Raw genomic sequence first — 24,235 nt, forward strand, 5'->3', positions numbered from 1 at the left:
AGACTGATCTTATTAAAATGCAAGTATGACCATATAACCTACCTATTCAATAAACTCCATCATTCCCTTAATTTTTGCTTCCATGAAATCTTCTGTTTAACTCTAAAACTCTTTTTATCTTGCCTCTTCTAAACTTTTAGCATTCTTATACCTTACTTCTTCTCACGTATTCTGTGACCCAGTGACACTGGCTTCTATACTATCCTTAACACAAGACTCTCCATGTCCAGTTCCATGAATTTTCTCTGACTGTCCCCTGTGCTTGGAATGTTCTATTTCCTCGCTTCTACCTCTTGACTTCCCTGGCATACTTACGTTCCACCTGAAATCTCACCTTTTATGAGAAATCTTATTGATCCTTATTAATGTTAATGTGTACCCTTTGAGATTATCTCTAATTTATCATATATATTTATTTTATCCTATAGATAATTTACATTTATTAACTTAATTAATTATATGTCAATTAATTAGATTACATAATTTAATTAATTATATTTGTTAATTTATATGTATTTAATTTTTCATACATATGTATATATAATTTTGCACACTCTTGTCCACATATTGCCCCCTGCCACTAGCACATGTGCTCCTTGAAGACAGGAATTGTTTTTGCCTTTCTTTACATTCCCAGAATATATCACAGTACCTGGTACATAGTAGGTATTAATTAAATTTTTTTTAACTTTACTTGAATAAGAATAGCAATAATTTAGAATCTGATGTTCTAGTATGCTTATTTACATAACTCAGTTTCTATGTTTTATAATCCCCCATTATTTTGATGAAAAATCTTTGAAATGATATGAAATCCTTCATTTTACTTCCTCCTAAGCTATGTGCTTTTAGGAGGTTTCAGGGACAGCTAGGTGGCATAGTGGATAGGGCACTGGCCCTGAAGTCAGAAGGACCTGAGTTCAAATTCATCCTCAGACCAAAAACACTTGACACTTACTACCTGTGTGACCCTGGGCAAGTCACTTAACCCCAATTGCCTAAAATAAAAAAAAAGTTTTCAGAGACATTTAAGTTTGAATTATAAAATTTAAGAATCATTTATATAATTAGTTGGAGAAAAAAGGAGAAAGAATATAGCAGTTAATTATGTAATTTATTAACTTCATGTGACTTCAGTAAATGAATGCATAAAATGTGTCAGTGACAATATAATACAAACTAATCTGAGCACACTGTAGATCCTCGGTGGCTGATATCTCCCAAATGAAGGCAATATGTGTACAATTTAAGCAGGATTTGAGCTTGAGGTAACACAAGATAAAAATTAATTTGGGTAATTGTCACAAAATGGTTATGACTAAAATGGATTCTCCCATTATGAGGCAGGAGCTAGATGAAGGACAATGATTTGGACTCAAAACAAACATCTTAAAATATTTTTGTTTCACTTTTTGTCTAGAATTTTAATAAGACGCTTCTTTTGCAACACACCTATCACAGCAGGCAACATAAGATTGTATATTCTAGTGTTCAGAACAGAAGGCTGGGAACATGGGAGCAAGACTTTCCCTGCAGATCCATCACTGTCTTCTGTGAACTTGAGAAAGTGTCCTTATGTCTATCGGCTTCAGTTTTCCCATCTGTGCACTAAAAATAAGAGTGAATATTATGTTGTGTTGGGAGAGTCCTTGGATAGAAATGTGAGCATTGTAAAAGCAGTACTGAATATTCATGGATGATTGACTAATTCTGGAATTTCTGATACTATCATTTCCACAGTACATTTTTCCAAAAATAAGAAACTTGTCTCATTATGCACTATGCCAAATATAATTTAAAATATTGTGTAATAGTTTTATTTTCTGAGGTAGGACACATATCAAGGACAACATAGTCCATGTGTATACTCAAGATGTCTTGTTGCTTAAATTTCTACATTCCTAGGCCTATTTTTAGTTTTTGGAAGTTTCCATTAAACTCCAAGGATTCTCTGCCCAACTTAAGTATTAGTTAAATTCCATTAATTAAACTAAACAAGATCAATGTACTTCGGTTTTTGGTTTGTCTTCTCTTGAGATGTACATTCTACAGGGCTGTGGGGTGTTCAGAGAAGACTAGTACCTCTGGCATGAGGATTGACGAGCCCTTTTTAGGACTACTTTCCACCTTTGGTGTCCACCTGATTCACCTAACTCTTACCTGTGTTTCCAAGAAGCTGTAGTATGCCCAGTAGCCACACTCCAGTAAACTATTTTAGTAAAATAGGTTGAAGATAACTGAGGGGTCTTAAATCTTATTCATTAGTTAGGGAGATGTCTACCCAAAGCATGTGAAAACTTCCCCTGGTCGAATGGGTGGGAGAGAACAAATTGTTCCAATGGCCATGAAGGCATCTGAAGCAGGCACTGTGGAGCGCTTAGAGCCTGGTAAGACATTGAAGACGCCAAGGTCATCCACAGCATGCTGGGTCATTGCCAGGCATCTTGACTTTTGTTTTGTGACTGGATTCTGATGACTCTGAAAGAGGGTGAGGCCAAAGATCTAATTTGTGTGCAAATCAAAAAGATACTCTACAATGCACCTTGTTGTGCTTGGTGGCCCTATCCTTGTCATGTTGAATTTTTAGATGTGCAATTTCCTATAATGTGTTAAAACAAATATGGACATATGTTTCGCATGACTACTCATGTATGATCTGTATTTAACTGCTTGCCTTCTTGAGGAGGACAAGGGGAAGAAGGATAGAGAGAAGGAGAGAATTTGGAGCTCAATTTTTTTTAAACGAATGTTAAAATTGTTTTTACATGTAATTGGAAAAATAAAATATAAAAAATTAAACTTTGATTTTGAAAGTTATATTTCCATCTAAATTTCTAACATGACCTAAGTGATAATTAAACATAAATGTCATTACTATTTTATATTATAGATTTTACAAGTGAGTTTTTTGGTCTAAAGGGTCTTAGTAATAAAATTAGTTTTTAAAGCTTTACAAAATGTGTTTCAAGACACTTAAAATAGTGTAAATTTTAAAATTCTGTCCTAAATTCTTGGACTCTGGTTTCCAGAATCACATCCACTTTTTAAGTTCACCATTGAAATTCTATACCCTGGTTAATTCATACTGGAAATCCTCTCCCTGTAAATTGGGTGTGCTCAGATAACATGTATTATATAACTAAGTAGATTAGTAGTGCTAAATAGTTTTTAATATGTTTGGTACTATAATGTCAAGCACATTAAAAACAATGCTAAAACACTGTCTTGTTTTTTAAAAAATCCATAAAAGCTAGCTTGTTTTTGTTGTTGTTATGTCTTTATCAAGGCTACCCTCAATGGATGTGAAATACATTGTCATAAAGTTTTTCTCATAGAAATTTTTTTTAAAATTAAGTGTAAGATTTAACAGTTGCTGATATCTTCTCAGGCGCTTTCATCTTAATTATCAATATGGTCTATAATCTATTTCCTTTCTTTTGAATATTTTTGTGATATCTCGAAATGCGATCCCTGAAGATGTTTTTAGATTGTGCTTCCTTCAACACAGATTTCTTCTGTCTATATTTTAGGTCCAGCCATTCTTCCCAATTTTACTTTAGATCACAGGAACAGAGATATACAAGTAGGGGGACCACAGAAATCATCTAGTAGAATCCTTTTATTTTATTTAATATATATTTTTAATTTTTTAAATGTTCCCTTTTCATTATGCTCAGATGAAATAATTCAAGCAAAATCAGTGAAAACTTTGAAGTGCTATTCAAATATCAGTTATGTTTATTATTACTAGGAACTTAATAGACATGGATGCTTCAATTTAGAAAGAAAAGAAAATTGGATTGTGTATGAATCAATGACTCACTAATATTTACAGCTCAGTTTTCAAGAGTATATTAAATTCAACACAGTAGCAATGATACTGCATTGCTTGTTTGTGGTCCTTTCTGAATTTCCTTCTACTCTCGGATATTTTTTGAAGTTTCATTTTATAGATTAGAAAGATGAAGCCCAAAGAATTTCCATTACTCTTCCCAAAATCATGAAGGTAGTAAATACCAGAGGCAGGATTCAAACCCAAACCCCGCACCTCTACAACCAATGACTTTTCAACTCTACTGCACAACCTTTCCTTAGGTGCCATTGATCCTTCACAGCAGTCACTGAAGTGGTGGAGTCTAAATTTATTTAGTGCTTCCACTTTGATTAATGATGAAAATAACAGTTCTTTGAGAATTCCAATGTTAGAAATAATCTATCACATCAACAGTTTTCAAGCAAAATATGTAAAAAAAAAAAAAACTAAAACATGATACCAATAGTAAAAGCCAAGATGGATGGTAAATCACCATTGGCCAAATCAAGCCTTTCACATTAAGAATAGTGGGGAAAGGAATGACAAGCTGGTGAATTTCAGAAAAACCTGGAAAGACTTATGTAAACTGATGGTGAATGAAGTGAGTAGAACCAGGAGACTACTGCACATTACGTGATGATCAGCTATGATAGACTTAGCTCTTCCCAGCAATACACTGATCCAAGACAATTCCAAAGGACTCATGATGGAAAATGCTATCCAAATCTGGAGAAAGAACTATAGAGTCTAAATGGGTTTGAAGCAAACTGTTTTCACTTTTGTGTGTGTGTGTGTGTGTGTGTGTGTGTGTGTGTGTTTTCCCACGGTTTTTCTCTTTTGTTCTGTTTCTTCTTTCATAACAGGACTAATGTAGAAATATGTTTAACATGATTGCACATATATAACATATATCAGATTGCTTGCCATCCTGGGAAAGGGGGAGTGGAGGAAGGGAAGGAGGAAAATTTGAAATTAAAAAACTTATAAAAATGAAAGTTAAAAACTATCTTTACATATAATTGGGAAATAAAATACCATTTACAAAAAAAAGAAGAGAAAAAAGTAGGGAAAGACCCTTAAAAATTGAAGTTTGATCTTTGGGATAATGAAGTAGGAAGCAAAATTGGAATTTCTTACCCTCCATAACAATAAAGATATTTCCCCAATTAATCTGTTAATGCAGTGGATAGAGTACTGGTCCTAGAGTCAGAAAGGCCTGAATTTAAATCCAGCCTCAGATACCTACTACATGTGTGACTCTGTATAAGTCATTTAAGCTCTGTCTGACTCAATTTCCTCATCTGTAAAATGGGGACAACAATAGCATCTACCTCCCACAATAAGAATAGCACCTACCTCCCAAAATTGAATGAGATAACTGTAAAGTTCTTAGAAAGTGACTAGTATGTAGTAGATGCTGTGTAAATGCTAGCTATTATTATTTATTGTTATTAAATTTAATTGATTATATTTATTACAACATATAATCATTTATTATAATGTAGGATTTATAATTATCTTAGAATAATTAATCATACAAAGTATGCTATTTAACAAGCAATATAGAATTATAAATATAATTCCACATTTAATCAGTTAATATATTATTAATAATGTTATGTTGTTATAAGTACTATTGTATAATTATTACTATTATGGTTTGACTTCAGATATCTTTTACAAAGGCTATGTTAAGTGAAAAATAGACATTTCCCACACATACTATAAACTGACTTTTTAAAAGCCCTTTAGGGAATACAGAGCTTTTTACTGATGGAGATGGGATCTGAACTCCTAAAAGGAAAAGACCACATCTTTTGGATCTGAACTCCAAAAAGTAAAAGGCCTGCACTTTCCCACCTGGCTCAGGCCCCTGGCATTTGCCTGGGACCTTCTCTGTTAGTTAACTGTCCTTGCATTGTGGCTTTGACCCTGCCCCAATCTTCAATTCTGTTACCTCTGACACAGCCCAATCTTCACTGTCTATTACCTTCCCCTTACCCCCCCCCCTTGCCTTGGGCACCTGGACCTTCCAGGACCTTTTCTGTTACCTCCCAGTCACCCTATACCACTTGGCCAGTCCTAGGTCCTTACCACAGTCTTTCTGTATATAAGGTCCATCATGCCCTCCATTAAATGGCTTAGATTCCTTAAGAGTCTGGCCAATAAAGGAAGCTGGGTGGCATAGTGGAAAGAACACTGGAGGCAGGAGGACCTGAGTTCAAATCAGTCCTCAGACATAACACTTACTACCTGTATGACTCTGGGTAAGTCACTTAACCCCAATTGCCTCACTTAAAAAAAAAATGAATCTGGCCAATATGGCAGATTCTTAAAATCACGCCCACCTTCAATTAGTAGTCTAATAAATCTTGTCTTTCACTGAAAGAAGGTTTGAATCGAATTCATTCCAGGCAGGATCTGCTATTTTGGGGTCCCAGCACCCCTAAACCTCAATAATACCTTGCTGTATGTTCACAACAAGCCTTTGAGATAGTAAACACAGGTATGTGTTGTATCCCAATTTTGGAGATAAAACTGAGACACAAAAAAATTAAGTGACTTTACTCAGATTGTTAATTATTGTATATTGTAGATGATATAGTGAGAAAGTAAACTTAGTTTTTCTGACCCCAAATCCAGTTTTGTCTTGCTTTCTTATTTTAAAGCCACTCTGCCACAGCTGCTTTGATTTTCCTCATTCTGTGGCAGAAGCTCTTACCTATTTTTTGGACTTTGACTGCTAAAGTCTAGTAAAGCCTACCTTCTCAAAATACTATTTTTAATGCATAAAATAAAATTAATAAGATTATTTAAAAATAGATTATATTGAGATAATGGTATAATTCCTTCCCCCCAATACAAGCTCAAGGACTCCCTGAAATCTTGCCCACAGATTCCTTAGAGGTCTGTGGAACCCAGGTTAAGAGCCATGTTTTTTTTGGATTTGAAAAAAAAAGCTTTTTTTTTTCTGTTTTGATCTACATACAATAGAATAACATATGTCCATCTGTTATAGATAGAGACATTATAAAAAGGATAAGGTAGGGAGCATGACTCAGTTCTATTGATAACCAAGTAGCTACTTTTTGGTAGGGAAAAGTCCTTTTATAGAGAAATGGACTTCATAGGGTTTTTGTTCGTTTGTTTGTTTTCCCCTTTTGGTTTATTTTTGTTTGTTTGCTTGCTTTTCTTCCTTGCTCCCTGAAATCTGCTAGGCATTATGAAGGACACAGACCATTTACAAAGCACAATCTCTGACTTCAAGGAGCTTTTCTACCTGGGGAAGAACAAGTTCTCACTTTAAGAAATTTACACTAACATCCCCATTCAGCAATCAGTTTCCCCCTTGACTTGTTGTGCACATGGAATATATTGGCAATCAAAAAAATAAATAAATACAAATAAAAAATAAAACAATCATAACATGCTATGCATTTCTAAAGTATTTTATGAGCAAATGAAAAATCTAGTTGAAACTTGAAAAGGACCATATCTGAGTGAATTTAAGAATGCTTATTGCAATATTTTTCCAAACTTCAAATTCACCAGAGAGGCAGCTAGATGGTACAGTGGATACAGCAGTGACCCTGGATTCAGGAAGATCTGAGTTCCATTCTGGCCTGATGCATGATACTCACTAGCTGTGTGACCCTGGGCAAGTCACTTAACCCTGATTGCCTCACACAAAAAAAAATCACCAGAAATATTTTTGAGAACAAAAACAACTTCTTTTCCTGAAAGGGAACTCCTCTTTAAAATTACATTTTTTTCCACTGTTGTAACAATACTGACTATAAAGTCAACATGATGAAGTAAATAGAGTTTCTGGCATTAGAGTCAAGATGACCAGGGTTCAAATCCTCTTCTAGTGTCTACTACTTATGTGACCCTGGGCAAGTCACATACATCAAAGAATTCCCTAAGACCTGACCAATAAGTGATACATCGAATTGGTGGAAAGTTCCCACAGTCTAACTTCTCCAAAGCTGTCAAAAACCACAGATACTTTGAATAATACTAAAAAGAAAAATAAATGAAATGTTCTTTCATTTAGAGGATTAAGGTTTTTTTTTTTTGGCTAGGCAATGGGGTTAAATGACTTGCCCAGGGTCGCACAGCAAGTAAATGTTATGTGTCTGAGGCCAAATTTGAATTCAGGTCTTCCTGAATCCAGGGCTGATGCTCTATCCACTGTACCACCTAGCTACCATGAGGATTAAGGTTTTTTTTTAATTCCATTATTTGAGATCAATATATTATTGTTGTTATTGTTGTTGTTATACAGTCATTTTTCAGTCATGTCTAACTCTTTGTGACCCCATTTGGGATTTTCTTGGCAAAAAATATTGAAGTGGTTTGTAATTTTCTTCTCCAGCTCATTTTTTTCTTTCATTTTACAGAAGACAAACTGAAGCAAACAGGATTAACTGACTTGCCCAGGGTCATACAGCTAGTAAGAGTCTGAGTCAGGATTTGAACTCACAAATATAGGTCTTCATGACTCCAAGCCCAGCACTCTGTCCACTGTACCACCTAGCTACCCTATCAGTATAAGAAGGTATCAACATAATAATACAATCATTTTTCACAATATAGCTTATCATCTTACAATTATTTTTCATTTGGCCAGCTGATTTTATTTTTTATATACTCAATTAAGAAAATGAAGAGTATCTATTTGCTTCATCTTTCCAAAGATCTTTTAAAAGTTCATTTTTGTCATGATGCCCCAATGAACTTGGGAAAAGAGATGTTTTCTTTCTAATGTCCCAGTAGAATAGCAGACAAAGTACACAGAAGGCAGTATCCCTTCAAACTCCATGTCTCAAGGTGATATTTAAGACTGACATCTGAACAGCAGATGAAGATTTCAAATTTTGTTCTGGGCCCTTAGGGATAAGCAAATCATTAATGTGAGAAGGTATCAAGCCATTAAGTGCTGTAAAAGCCAACGATAAAACTTTGAAATCAATGTGAAACCTGACAGAAAGCCAATATGGCAACTAGAGGACAAAAGTGATGTACTTTGAACAGGTAAGTAGTCTTGTTCTGTGAATGAAGTGGACCCTAGAAATTGATTTATCAAGTAATTCAAACAACAAAAAGTTGAACTATGCCAATATCTTAAACTGATTGCATCATGGAGAAACTGTTCACTGAGTCTGTGGCACATAATATGAGTTCCTCATGGAATGCTAACTGATTACTGGCAATAACTGGTTTCTATCCAGAATGCTTTTGTGTGCTTGCTAAAATTAGGATTTGTATTAAAAACAAAGATTTACCTACAAATAAAAAGGAAAGTACATATGTAGAACTTAGTATTATGGCCTGTTCTCAAGCACTAAAATTTTCTAGAATTGTATTTAAATATTTAAGAAAAGGATTTGATTGAGCTGAGAATAAATGTGTAGAGCATTATGTTTGTAATCATGAAAATACCTCAGTATCCTAAATTTTAATGAATCAGAAATACTGTTTAATTTCCTTCCTGGTGAACTCTAGTCAATATAACATATTAAAGCAAAACTAGGCAGCTAGGTGGTACAGTGGTGTAGAGTGCCAGACCTCAAGTCAAGAAGATTCATCTTCCTGAGTTCAAATATGACTTCAGACACTTACTTGCTGTGGGACCATAGATAATGTCACTTAATCCTGTTTGCCTCAGTTTCCTCATCTGTAAAATAAGCTGAAGCAGGAAACCACTCTAGTACCTTTGCAGAGAAAACACCAAAAAGGTCAAGACAAGTCAGACACAGTTGAAAGAACCCAACAACAAAAAAGCAATTACTCAGACATTGATGAATATTGAGAACTTCACTTTTCTGTACCTCATTTTCCCAATCTGCTAGTTGAAGTGGTTAAGGTGGTTTATGCCTCAAAATGAGATTTATAGCTAAAAATGTTCAAAACATGGAAGGTTATGAAATAAAGACACTGGGCATCACAATCTTAATAATGAAAAATTAAATTCAGCGGCAAAATATAAGTCTTATCTTCTCTCCCTTCCCTATTCCCATGCCATATTTAGTCAACGATCAAATTAAGATATTCACATACTAGTGTCTATATAAGAATGCTAGCTGTTGGCATGAAACTGAAGTCTAGTGTGCTCCTAAGTGAAGAGAAGTCTACGGAGTTGTCCCTAAATAATAAATGCTTGTCAGCTACCTAACTTATTATCTCTATAGTAGATAGATTAAAGTTAAAGTGTCCTCTAGGAGTAATTAGTGAACCTTCCATGGATGAACTATTATGTGAACAGACAGTGGATAGAGAAGGAAAAGCCTCATTTTAATAATTCAATAATCATTTAGTAGGTGCCTACCTTTTCAAGGTGCTACGCTAAATACTACATTTACAAAGATAGCTAAGATTATTGAAGATACAGTACCTTCACTCCACTACCTTGTAATGTACTTGGGCAAAGATAGGAACACCAATCAGTACAATGCCAATCAAGATACTATAGTGCGTGTGATTCTTTAATCATGTCCGATTCTTGATGATCCCATGGACCATTGCATGCTCTTCTATCCTCTACTGTCTTTCAAAGTATGTAGTGTATTAGACACCTTTTGATTTTTTTATTTTTTTTTTATTTTTAGGCAGTTGGGGTTAAGTGACCTGCCCAAGTGAACTCAGGTCCTCCTGACTTCAGAGCCTGTGCTGTAGCCACTGCACCACCCAGCTGCCCCTGGGCACCTTCAGATTTGAGAAGCTCATCTTATGATGTCATGTCTTTTATCATTTTAGTACTGTCCTTTGGGTTTTCTTGGCAAAATACTGGAGTGGTTTGCCATTTCTTTCTCCAGTGGGTTAAGGTAAACAGAGGTTAAGTGACTTGCCCAAGTCACATAGATAATAAGTGTCTGACACTGGAATTGAATTCAGTTTTTTCTGATCCTAGGATCAGTGCTCTACACACTGAGCCACCTAACTGCCTCAGTGATAATGCATAGAAGAAGTCAAAACTAAATACTATCAGAAATGGGTCGAAGGAGAAATCTTATCATACAGAAGATGATATCTGATCGAGGTTTGAACATTGTAAAGGCATCATAATAGGCATGGAGTAAAGGTTAAAGAAAAAAAGCAGACAAAATCCACCCGTTACTTCCCTCCTATTTTGAGTAGGTCATTGCTTGTGTTTTCTCCTTTTACATTAAAATGGTAGGCTATAATATATGTGATCCCCTCCTATTTTTGTAATTGAAAACTGGAGTGTAATTATACTAACAGCTCAAAGCTCATTTGCTTGAGTGCAGTATGAGAATAAAGGACTATTTCAGGATCATCCTTGGTTTGGTTTCCATGATGCCTGAGTTATAAAAATCCCAGCCTATGAGGATTTGGTGTATAATTGTAAGCTGTCTTCATTATTAACTTTTGTAATCAATTTAATTAAAAATCAAGTGAATTTATCTTTGAATGCCTGGGACAATTAAATTGCAGGTGGTTGGGGGGAAGATGGAATCCACAGATGCGGATCTAATAATCCACGTAGACTTAATATAATGTTATATTTTTAACATACTGATTAACTATACTGATTTTTTTCTTCCTCTTTTTCTTTTATGCTTTTAAACAAAATATTTACTATAACAGATAAGAAGAGAAGGTGAAAAATAATAGTGAGAATTAGAGGTGATGTAAAAACAAAACAAAAAAATATTTTTAAAGAATTCAATGTTTTAAAAAAAAACATCTAGTCCTGGGATTGCCTTTTTGGAGGACTCGTCTATATTTGTTCATTTTCCCCATTAGATTATTTTAAATAACTTTATTTTATATTGTTAGTGAGTATTTATAAGTTCATCCATTTTACTTACTATTACTTTGTTGGTATTTAATTGAGCATGTTTCTGAAAATTTCCTTCATTTCCTCTTAATTTTTTTGTGAACTTGCCTTTAAAATTTTTGATTTGGGTAATTTTGTTTTCATCTTTTTAAAATCAAGTTGTCTAAGCATTGTTTTTATTAGTTCCCTCAATCCCCCCCAAAAAAAATAGTTTATGGTTCAATTTATCAATTCAATGAAATTTTTGTTATTTTCAATTTTGTTTATCTCTTCATTGATTCTCCAAACTTCTATTTTTGTATTTTTTTTTTGCTTTTCTTGTTTTTTTTTTAATTGCATGTCCAAATTATTGGATTGTTATCACTCTCTTCTGCAATTAGTTTTTTTCTTAAATACTTCACTGCTATGTCATTCATTGCATAAAATTTAAATAATGATATTTTTTTTAACTGTGGTGACTTTCAGCATCATATAGTTTTGCTGCTAATCTCTCTTAATAATTTCTATTTTCACTCTTGTCTTGGATGAGATAATGATTGCCATTCCTGGTTTTTTAATATCTACATGAAGGCCATGAGTTTCTCCTCTAGCCCTGGAACCCTGATAAATCTTGATATGGAAATCAGAAATCAAGTTATCCTCAGACCTTTTGAATGGGCCCAAGGTATAAGTTTACTTACTTGGATCTGATTTCTGACTTCAATGCCTTGAAACTCAAATCCTATTGACTTTAAACCTAATTTATCAATATTGATGTTGGCTTCAGGCCCCTCTGAAGGGCTCCTGACCAAAATATCCATTAACTTCCTGACATCTGCTTGTGCCATACTAGATTCAACAGAGGAGTGTGTTGTTTCTCTTTGGTTTTTTATTACATCTTTGCTTCATCTGTCAGTCTTTTCTTTCTTTCTTTCTTTCTTTCTTTCTTTCTTTCTTTCTTTTTTGGCTAAGCAATGGGATTAAGTGACTTGCTCAGGGTCACACAGCTAGTAAGTGTTATGTGTCTGAGGTCAGATTTGAATTCAGGTCCCCTTTAATCCAGGGCCAGTGCTCTATCCACTGTGCCACCTAGCTGTCCCGGTCTTCTTCATTTTTGCTGGAGTGTTTCTCAGGGGAGGTAGGTATGGCTAGATGATTTTATGTTGCTATCTTGACTAGAATCTGTTGTATTTAACCTTCATCTTTCACACTATTGTACTATCTTCTTAGTAGTCAACTTAATAATTATTTCCACAAAAAACCTTGTTTTTGTCTGTTGCTCTAGCTAGTGTTGAGATGCATGCTCTTTTAAGTCATTGGGAAAATGTTCTAAAAGTGATATTTATGATTTTTATCTAAATTTGGGAATGCTGTTTGCAATTAAATATGAGTACCTTCATCTTATTAATTTCCAACTCTTTTAAAGATTTTATCAAGTGACTTAAATATTTAGTTTAGCAGTGAGCCTTTGGCTTTTTTCCAGGCTCATCTCCTTATACTCTGCAATCCAGCCACCCAAATATTCTCTCTGCTCCTCACACATGTCATTCCATCTGCCATCTCAATACCTGGAATGTCATCATTCTTCACCTTCTTCTCATAGAATCCCTCTTTTCCTTGAAGACACAATTCAAAAACCAGCTTCCATATGAGGCCTTTCCTAATCCAACCAACTGCTACTACATTCTCTTCCCACATATTTGTAGTAAACTACTGTGGCTTATTTCTATTTATTTTTTTATTTTTATTTCAAATATAATATTTATTGCTTCTCCCAGAAGAATGTAAACTGCACACAAGCAGAAATTGCTTCATTCATTGTATTTGTATCTCCAGAAACTAGGAAAGTAATGGCAGATAGTAGGTGCTTAACAAATTCTTGTTTATTGAGTGACTGATGGGACTTTTTGATTCTTTTCTTGAAAAACCTATCACAGTTGCTAACACATAGTGGATATGTAATAAATGCTTATTGAATGAATAAATGAATTAAATCAACTCATCAGTCAATAAATAATTGTTAAGTGCTTACTATATGTCAGGCACTGTGCTAATCATGGGGACATGAAGAAAGGCAAAAGGTAGTCCCTGCTCTGAAGAAACTTACAGTCTAGTGAGGAAGACAACATGCAAAAAAAAAAATCTGTACAAGAAAACTATAAACAGAATAAATTGGAGGAATAGTAAAAGAATGAATGAAATCCATGCTGCTCTTAAGAAAATGGTTTTGGTTCCTTAGGTGGAAAACATATTTCTTCCTACATGTGACACTAATTCTGATTCAACATTTTCACATTATTTTCTTAACCAAATTAAACAGAAAGAGAACTGCTTCCCACAAAGCAAATATCTGCAGTAGGCAGGAACTCTTTACAGCTGATGTTCATTCAAAATGAGAAGGGAGAAGGGGTAGGCCCAAACCTAGGTCTCAACATAATCATCATATTGGAAGAGGCCACTTAAAAATGTATATCTTTGGATAAAGTTCAACTGTTTGGACATACATTTTTCTTGAACTGTTAGATGTTTTCCTATTTTGTGTTTTAGATTAAAACGCCATAGAGATTCTGCTGGGAGATATGATATATATATATATATATATTATATATATATATATATATATATATATGTATATATGTATATATATATATATATATATATAAAATACAAGTTATTTCAAAGAATATACAAAGTAACATTTTCAATGGGGAAGAGGACAGGGAAGGAGTTGTCAAAAACTGAAAAGGAGGAGGAAACAAGAATGATGGCATAGAAGAGGGGTGAGAAATGAGGCAGTCCTTAAAGGGATCTAGGTTTCCTTTTTTTTTTTTTGCACATTTATTGAAGATATTGTTAAGCAGGTACTGTGTTAAGCACTGGGAATGCAGAGAGAGAGGGGAGAGAGGGGACAGAGAGAGGGAGAGAGGGAGGGTAAGATGAAGAGAGAAAGAGAAAGAGAGAGAAAGAGAGAGAGAATTCCTTAAGGAAATTACATTCTTTTTTTCTAATTGAATTAAAAATGAGTTTTTATTCTTCCCTACCATGGGCTAGGAAAGAATCAAGGAGAGAAAGAACATTTGTTTGGAGGGTTGAATTTATGTAGTTATGGGCACCTATGGGTTTTGTCATGTTTGAAACCCAAAACAACTGAGTTGGCCTTGGATGATGGAAATATTGTTTCCCCATTAATAGACTGTGAGGTATTTTAAAACAGGAACTATTTCAGTATTTGTATCTCTAGCACATTACCTGGCACACAGTAAATGGCTAATAAACACTCATTGCACTAATGCAATGGGAAGTGTACGTTAGGTGGAGGTAAAGAAATACATCTCAAAAACAATGTAAAATATGAAAAAAAATATACAAAGGTAGGGAAAACCTGGAAAGAGTTAAGGAATTATGAGTAGATAAGTTTAGCAGGGGCACAATGTACATAAAGGGGAAAAGTCAGGCAAGATTGGAAACATAGACTGAGCTCAGGTTTTAGAGGCCTCTAAGGATCATGGTAAGACTGTCCTTTATTCAGTAACCAGACTAGAGATATTGAAATTTTTGAACAGACAAGACTTGAAGGATTTCTTTAAAATTACTGAAACTGATCTTAAAAAAAGTACAAATAAATGACCAATAAAAAGTTATGATTTAATTAATTATTGTAGAAAAGAATAATATTAAATTTAATTTGTTATAATGTGCTTAAAGAAGTTACAGGAGGGGCAGCTAGGTGGCGCAGTGGATAGAGCACCGGTCCTGAAGTTAGGAGGACCTGAGTTCAAATCCAGTCTCAGACCAAACACTTGACACTTACTAGCTGTGTGACCTTGGGCAATTCACTTAACCCCAATTGCCAGAAAGAAAGAAAGAAAGAAAGAAAGAAAGAAAGAAAGAAAGAAAGAAAGAAAGAAAGAAAGAAAGAAAGAAAGAAAGAAAAGGAAAAAAGTTACAGGAGATTGGAATATAAGCAGGGCTAGATTTTCTCTATTCTACCAGCTATGAACACTGCCCCCACCGTATCCTTTTTCTTCATCCTCTCCAGTATTTTATGCCTCCCCCCGGCAATTCCATTTATTTGATTCAAAGCTCCAGTTTTCAAGGTAGTATCAGAGAAACAGCATGATTTAGTGGGGTAGAAAGTTTGTTTCAGAGTGAGGAAAATCTGGGTTCAAGCCTCAGCTCTGGGACATATTGGCTGAATGATTCAAGGTAAATCACTTATCCTCTAACTGTCCCAAGCAACTAGTAAATACTTGTCGTTAAGCATTCAATGAGTTGTGAGCAAATACTGATCTATATCAGTAGAGGGAGTTTACTCATTGGGAGTTTCATATATCAATAAAAGCACAGGTTTTTTCACATCCCCACCCACGCTCATCCCTTTAAAAAAATCAGCTTTTGTTGAATGCCTACCACCAAATTTGAAGCTATAAATCCTGGTATCAAAAGTAATCACAACAAAATCTATGTGGCACAAGCAATTCAGAAGGCCTTGGTATAAGGCCCCATAGGGCATCATTCTTTAAGTGAGAGTGGATTGGGTCCAGGACTAGGGGGAAGGTCACCTTTGATGTCACTTAGGTAGGAGCAGAAAGAAGTCTTGCTTCTTATTTAACTGGTTATTCTCACTCATTAAGAGCTAAACTCAATTATACTTAGCTGCTAAAGGGGAGCAAGGGATCATCAGCGCTAAATTTCAATGACCTTAACTTGAGTCTCTGCTGCTTCACACTGCTCACAGCTTTGTCCAGCATGTTGAGGATGTCACACTGGGTATTACTTGAGGTTACAAGTTACACAGTTTGAGAATACATAATTATAGCTTTTTTGTAGTGAAAGTATGTGATTATTGTTGACAACTGTCTTTAATGTGTGTGTTACCTAATGTGGTTGGAGCAGCAACTGTTTTGGCTGGACTGGTTTATCTTTAAAAGGAGATGGGGAAGCCATTCTCAGGATTAACTTTGGTCTGGCTTTTTTGCTGCCTGAGGCAAAAAAGGCCCAGCCTTTATGATTGCATCTAGTTGGATTCCCATTGCCCTTTATTTCCGACATAGTGTGGTTGTCGGTTGCCAGGTTGAATGAAGAGCTAGAGGGAAGTAATGGGGTTTCTTTTTCCTTTTTTTTATTAGTATTCTTTTTACTTTCAAAAATTACATATTTTTAACTTTCTAAAGAAAGTAGTTTTATTGGAATTTATATATATATGTGTGTGTGTGTGTGTGTGTGTGTGTATATATATATATATATATATTTGTATATATATATGAATTTTCCTCATTGCTTTCTAATCTTGAGCCTGAATTTCAGGACTGATCCAAAATTTATACAATGTACTGCCAATCTTGATGGAAAGCAGAGCCCTCATGCTGCCCCATTCACAGAGACCTCAATACAGTGCCCCAACCTGGGATGCTCCACTTGGGCTTCTTCCTCATAGTTATTACAGCCATTCAACAAAAATGCTACCTTTATTAATCCAGGCTCCTCTTGCCTTATGTGGTTAAAAAGTAGATAATCTGATAAACACATTTCACTAATGTGCTAATGAAGAGGGCAACAGTACCTTCTTAGTTCTTTCCTTCTAGTTTCTAGGTGTCCTATGAAAATAGAAACAAAGTCACCTGCTGGAGAATATGCAGTATATTATCAGGTTGTTGTTTTTTTCTGTTTTATTAGCCTGTATAAATACATACGTGTTAAATAAAATAATAAAAAAATGAAAATCAATGCAAATTTGGAATAAAATTGCTCTATAATAATTGAATGTATGTGTTTTATGGATAATATAGACACATACTTGTGGCAACTTGACATAATGGGTAACAAGTGACCCTAGATTAGGAAGACCTAGATTCAAGCCCTTTGGTACTATAGCCATTGACCGTGGGCAAGTAATTCAATCTCCTAGCAGCTCTCTGCAATTCTCTAAAACCAAAAGTAACGGAAGGGTTGTTGATACACATTGTTAGGAGTTTATATATTGATAGTTCCCCATGCATATAAAATCATAGGTCCAGATATATGCTTATGTGTGATATACACATATACACACGTATATAGATAGAGATAGAGATAGAGATAGAGATAGAGATAGAGATAGAGATAGAGATAGAGATAGAGATAGAGATGTATGTATATACATATGTATATATGTATATATATATATATCAGTATTTTATGTATGTATGTATATGTGTATATGTGTATGTATGTATCAGTGTCTATATGTACACATATGTGTGCATTTGTATGTATATATCAGTATCTGTCCAGAGGTATAGAGATATTGATATCTACAAATATATAAAGAGATTTCTATGTATATCTATATACAGATATATAGATGTTAAATATAGATATTGATATAGTATGTAAATACACGTATATAAATATTGATATCCATATATACATCTATGCATATATCCATCCATCCATACAATGAAATCCATATATACATCTTACTTCATCCTCTAAAATGGCAGGAATTTTTTTTTGTACGGTGTGGAATGTGATGGGATGTAGGGAGTATTATGATTACTTTAAAATATGTGTGTTCTAAGTGTGTATGTGTCTCTATGTACAAGGAGCTATGCTAAGTATTAGAGATATGAAGATTAAAAAAATGTCAGTTTTTGTGCTGTGTTCATCTACCGATGGCTACAGCCATCTGGTTCCAGGCTTAACTGCACATGTGTGGTAAGAGTGATATCTTGAGTATGTCCCCAATTAGGTTGTTCTCATCTTTCCTTAAACAGTATTAAAGCCATTCATTGAGACTTGATTGACTTAGGCAACTAAGAACTCAGACTATTGACTTTACTTTCTTAAAGGGTGAGTATAAATAAACCAGTAGAGGTTCAAGGGGATCTCAGCTGCCTGACTGGTGGATTGTGATGGGAATGTCATTCAGCTGAATCAATCAAGAGGTTTTCAACACTTGCCTTGATTGACTATTCTTAGGCTCTGAGCCTGGAGTTGGAAATGCCTGAGTTCCAATCCTGCCTGATACACTTTCTGGCTAAAAAAACATGGGATTTTAGAAAAAAAAATATTTGTGAGTTAGTAAGAAAATTTATGCACTGTACATATTTTGAATTGTCAATATGAGACCAAATTTGTTACAATTCTATACTCAGAATTTATAATCATATTAGCAGCTTAAAAAAAACTAATTCTCATACAATATGAATAGATCACTATTTTTTAGTGTCAAAATAGTTGATGGTTTTTAAATGTCAACACTGCCTATGGGAGAGTCTCAAATATGATGAGAGAATTTTTCTGCTTAGTGATTAGGCATAGTAATCTTCTACCAGGAATCATTAACCTTTCTTAGGTTCATTAATGATTTTATTATTTTTCATGAGCTGCTTGATCCTTGGAGCAACAGCTTTTCCTTTGCTATTGCTTAGGTATATTTTAAGACCAGGGATGAAAACTGGGTTTAAATCAAAGGATATTTATTATTGAGAAGGTAAAATAATAATTCACATGAATATAGCAGTTTAAGACCTACAATGAGCTTTCCTCTGAACAGCACTGGGAGGTAGGTAGTGAAAGTTTTGCAAAAGGAAATAGGCTCTGAGAGGTTAGACTCTGGGGTGGAGAACCTGAGGCCTGGAAGCCTTCTAGATCCTTGTCTTTTGTTCTGCAAAATTTAGATTCAGTCAAGAGGCCACACTTAAGGATCTAGAAGGGCACATGTGGCCTCAAGACTACAGGTTCCCCACCCCTGGGTTGGGTAAACTTGCTCATGATCACAAAATGTGTAAGTAATGAGTGTAATAGTACTCAGTTCTCCAGATGCTAGGTTTCAGCATTTCTTTCTTTCACCATCTTCCACAATCAACTGAAAATCAATAGATGGCCTGAACATTAAAAACCATACTATAAAAACAATTTAGAAAAAAAACTCTCTTACTTTTCATAATTATTAGTAGCAGGTGAATTCTTAACCAAAAAACGAATGAAGGCAATTCGATTACAAAAGGTAAAATAGATAATCTTGATTACATGAAATTGAAAAACTTAGTTTTCTCCAGACAAAATAAATGCATCTAAAATAAAAAGAGAAGCAATCAGTTAAGGGAAAAAAAATGTATTAAATATATTTGACAAGATTTTTATATCCAATAGATAGAGACAATTAAGAGTAACCTGTAAAATCAAAATCTAATTCCTAATAGCTTAGGGATAGGAATAATCAATTTCCAAAACAATTACAAACCATTGACAAACATATCAAAGAATTTTCAAAATCATTTATATTGCACATTCTGGAGCTTCCCCCCACCCCAACGTTAAGTAGCACTGACAGGATAGATACCTTGAGTATAGGTTGCTGCTGTATCTACTCTCAGGGTTTTAGAGATATTCTGAAGGGTTAAGGGATTTATTAATAATGCAATTTCTCATCAGCCCCTCATGGTATGTTTCCTCCTCCCCAGTTCTCAGTTGATATCAATTAGCTGACTTACTTGGTTTTTAGAAAGAAGTATTTATTAAGGCGACATAGTAACAACAGTTATAAAATGTCCCCCAGAAAAGTCTATTCCACACTCTCCTACTAGTACACATAGAGTCCATGGTTAAACTTGGCAAAGGGGTACCTCCCAGCTCCTGATTATTATAAGTCCTTTTCTCCCCTTCATGGGTATAAAGTTCTCCTTATACATGGTATACCTCTTGTTCTGGGCCCCTGTAGAGTTCAAAAGCTCTTTTTCCTTGTGGGGAAATATGTTTTGTCTTTTCGGTACTAGTGGTGACACCATTTTTACTTTTCTGGGGATGTTTCTAGAACTAGATACTAATGGAAAGCGCCCTTCCTCTGACTATCTAATATCCACAAATTCCTCCTGTAATCAAGGAGGGTAGGGGGAGGCTGAAATCCTCTCGTCTTCCCCAAGTAATTCCTTCTTAGGGGCTGGAATAAGGCATCTACTACCAAGCTTCAAGACATTTAAATAGCTGAATTCTGAACTAGCTTCTTATTTTATGTAAAATCTACAAGGTGAAACCAAGTCTATACAACCAATGTGAATATACATGATATGCAATTTTATTTTAATTCACCCGTTGGTTTTCAAAGATTTATAAACTGATCAAATATTTTTTTCACTTAGTATAAAGTCTTTCATTAATTGATTTACCAGATGTTTTGGATTTGTTGTACCTAATTTAACTGATTGAATCAGTGGAGATATTCTGAAATTCCCTCATCCAACCATATTTTATTGACTTTTCACATCTCCCTCTGCATTCCTTTACAAAACTCTACTTTTCATCCTCACCATGACCCCCAGTCTTTTGATTCCTCAATTCTTTTCCTGCCCATCTCCCTGGTAATAACCACTTTCTCATCTCTCAATCTTGACCCTTTGGTGAACCAATTCATATCAAAACTGTCCTCTTCTCTTGAATCCCTAAACTCTGTGTCATAGTGCCAGTTTTACCCAGCCAAGCTTGAACCTGGTTCAAACGTAATTACCATTCATCTTATACATGCTATTGAACAAAGGTAGAGAAAATTATGTAACCATTTTCAATGGATCCACTACAAAATTATGTTACATAACCTCAATGGGCCCTCAATGATGCTAGGCAATTCTGTACTCTACCTCTTTTATCAACTCACTTTCCCACTCTCCACAGAAGCTCTTCCAAACCTTTTCATCCCACCTCAAGTCTCTCATGGCTCCCACTTCCTCTGACCTCTCATCTGACAATATTGCCTCATATTTAATAGAAATGTGTGTGTGTGTGTGTGTGTGTGTATGTGTGTAAGATTGAAGTCATTCACAGTGAACTCCCTCTACTCACTTCTTTCTCATCTCTTATCACTCAGGTGCTTTTATCACTTTACCTTTCACCCCATCTCACATGATGAAATGAGTTCAAGTAATCACATTCCATTCCATCTCCTCCAAAAGATTTCCCCCTTTGTCATTCCCACTCTTCCACTTATTTTCAATTTCTCCATGCCTACTGACTCATTCCCTACTGCCTATAAATGTGTCCATGTCTTTACAATATTCTGGAAAAAAAAAAGAAAAACCCTCACTTGACCCTTCCATCCCTGCTGTCATCCTATGTCTCTTCTTCCTTTGGTAGGGAATGCCTCAAAAAGTCCATCTATAGTAGATGCCTTGATTTTCTCTCCTCTTGTTGTTTACTTAAACTCTTACAATCCAGTTTCAAACATTATCATTTCACCAAAACTGCTTTCTCCAAAGTTACTAAAGATCTCTTAGTCACCAAAACCAATGACCCTTGACGTTATTGATCATCCTCTCCTATTTGATACTTTCTTCTCGCCAAGTTTTTGAAATACTCCACTTTTCTGGTTCTCGTACCTGACTACTTACTCATTCTTTGTCTCCTTCGCTGATCCTCTTCCAGATCACCCTCTCTAACTGTAGGTGTCACTCAAGGGTTTTTTCCTGGGCCCTTTTCTCTTCTATAGTACTTCACTTGGTGATCCTATCAGTTCCCATGGATTAATCATTATCTTGAAGCTAATGATTCTCAAATCTACCTCAAATCAAATCACATCTCCAATTGCCTTTCAAACATCTCAAAGTGGGTGTCCATCAGCCTGCTGGATGTCCCTCCTACCTCAAGTCTCTCCCCACATCCATTCAGCAACTGCAGTGATTTTTCCTAACGTTTTTATCTGATCATTTCATGCCCCCCACCCCAATCTGAATACCAGTGGCTTCCTATTATCTCCAGGATCAAATAAACATTTTGGGCATTCAAACCCTTTATAACCTAACCCCCTCCTAACTTACACCTTGTTTTCTGACATGAATTCTTTGATCAAGTAACATTGGTCTTTTGGCTACTCCACAAAGAAGACTCTCCATCTCTCATCTCTGAGCATTCTCTGACTGTCTCCCATGTCTGTAATGTTCTTCCTTCTCTGCTCCTACTACTCTCCTCCCAGGCTTCTTTTAAGTCCCAATTAAAATTCTACCTACTACAGGAAGGCTTCCCCAATGCCTCTTATTTCCACTCCTTTCTCTTCATTAATTATTTCCCATTCATCCTGTATATAGCTTATTTTGTATATATTTGTTTGGATGTTGTCTCCCCCATTAAATTACAGGCTCATTGAGGTCAGGACTGTCTTTTGCTCTTTTTTATATCCCAACACTTAGCACAGTGCTTTATACATAACAAGCACTTAATAATGTTTGCTGATTGACTGATGTAATACAAAGAAGCATAGAAAGAGCTAGATGAACTGATACAAAATGAAATAAATTGAACCAATGAAACAATATACAAAAAAAAACTATAACAAATTCAATGAAAAATGACAAAACAGTATAACCTGAATGATTTAAAATCAAAATGACTAAGTTGGGTCCCAAATAGATATAAAATGATATCTTTACCTCTTGATGATTTTGCAGATATAAAAGTACATGAATGTGGAACATTGTCTTTACCAACAGGCATTTAACATTTGTTGATTGGATTTGATGATTTTTTTTCAGTCCTCTTCTAAAATTCTTTATTGAAAGGAATATTTCTCTGGAAAAGTTAAGGCTAGAAGTATAGGAGAAAATGGAAATGACATAAAAACAAAAATAAACAGTGAAAATGGTGGGGGGGGGAGAAGCACTGCAGAATTTCCAAAAAATAACACAGTTCACTAATCTAATGTTCAATTATTGGAACAAGTATAGTGTCTTTTTGTATCAATATCTATCTCTATACTTCTCTATAACCATACTGATATCTATATCTTTATATATCTAATTTAGTTAGACACATAGCTATATCAATATCTATCATCCGTATCTATATCTAATTCATAATTATCAATCCAACCATCTATCTCCTAATGAATAGCTCTACAGAGTTTCCCGTCTAACTATATGTCATAATGTAGAGTGATTATGAAGGTCTAATTTAAGAGATTTTATCCTATTCCAGGACTTGACACAATTCACACAATATCATCACCAAATAAGATTATCTGGAAGACCTTACATCTTTGCATAATCTCTCTTCCATTTAGATTCTTCACTGTCCATTCTTTATGAGACAGTCAGTCATCTTTTTTAAGCACACCTTTTCCCCACTTAATATCTTGCATGATATTAATAACTAGAGGGTCATTATCTCTATTGCTAAATCTTCATATAATTTTAACATAAAAGTGTGAGGTATATTATTGTAGGAAAATCAATTTGTAGGAGATAGCATTTTACTCTCCTGATTCAAATGCTTTAATAATCAATAAAGAATAAATACAGAAGGATTTTGTCTTCTCAATATATTTAGTCAGTCATGTGATTGTAAAGATATGGTCTGTTGGAGAAGAGTTTTGGAATACCCTGACTATTCCTTATTCCTCTCTCAAACTTTTATCAAGATTGCTCTTGATGCATATTAAGTTTATTCTCTCTCTCTCTCTCTCTCTCTCTCTCTCTCTCTCTCTCTCTCTCTCTCTCTTTCTCTCTGTCTGTCTGTCTCTCATAGAAATGAAAGAAAAGTAGACATCTAGGTTAACATTCTTTTTGTCTCTCTCTCTCTTTTTGTTAACCAAAAGTTTGTTTTTCCCAAGTCTTTTGTATTCCTCCATTTTTTGAGTTAACTAGACAATTGATCCCTCAAGGCCTTAAAAA

At 34.8% G+C, this 24,235-nt stretch overlaps 1 long non-coding RNA gene across 3 annotated transcripts in view; it reads right to left on the reverse strand.

Annotated features, from left to right (window-relative positions):
* Positions 1 to 1,095: 1,095 nt before the first annotated feature.
* The window catches only part of LOC144454332 (uncharacterized), a 64,685-nt gene continuing 41,545 nt past the window's right edge, over positions 1,096 to 24,235 (reverse strand). For 2 of the 3 annotated variants that reach the window (XR_013482724.1, XR_013482722.1), the window contains 3 exons: positions 22,997 to 23,150; positions 19,519 to 19,654; positions 17,081 to 17,194 (listed from right to left, as the gene is read on the reverse strand). This is a non-coding gene — a long non-coding RNA (uncharacterized LOC144454332). Of the gene's footprint in view, positions 1,609 to 17,080; positions 17,195 to 19,518; positions 19,655 to 22,996; positions 23,151 to 24,235 lie in introns of those variants that run through there. The other variant, XR_013482723.1, reaches the window with a different exon arrangement.

This window comes from Phascolarctos cinereus, unplaced genomic scaffold, assembly GCF_003287225.1.
Source record: "Phascolarctos cinereus isolate Bilbo 61053 unplaced genomic scaffold, phaCin_HiC Scaffold_1;HRSCAF=81, whole genome shotgun sequence".
Classification (NCBI taxonomy): domain Eukaryota; kingdom Metazoa; phylum Chordata; class Mammalia; order Diprotodontia; family Phascolarctidae; genus Phascolarctos; species Phascolarctos cinereus.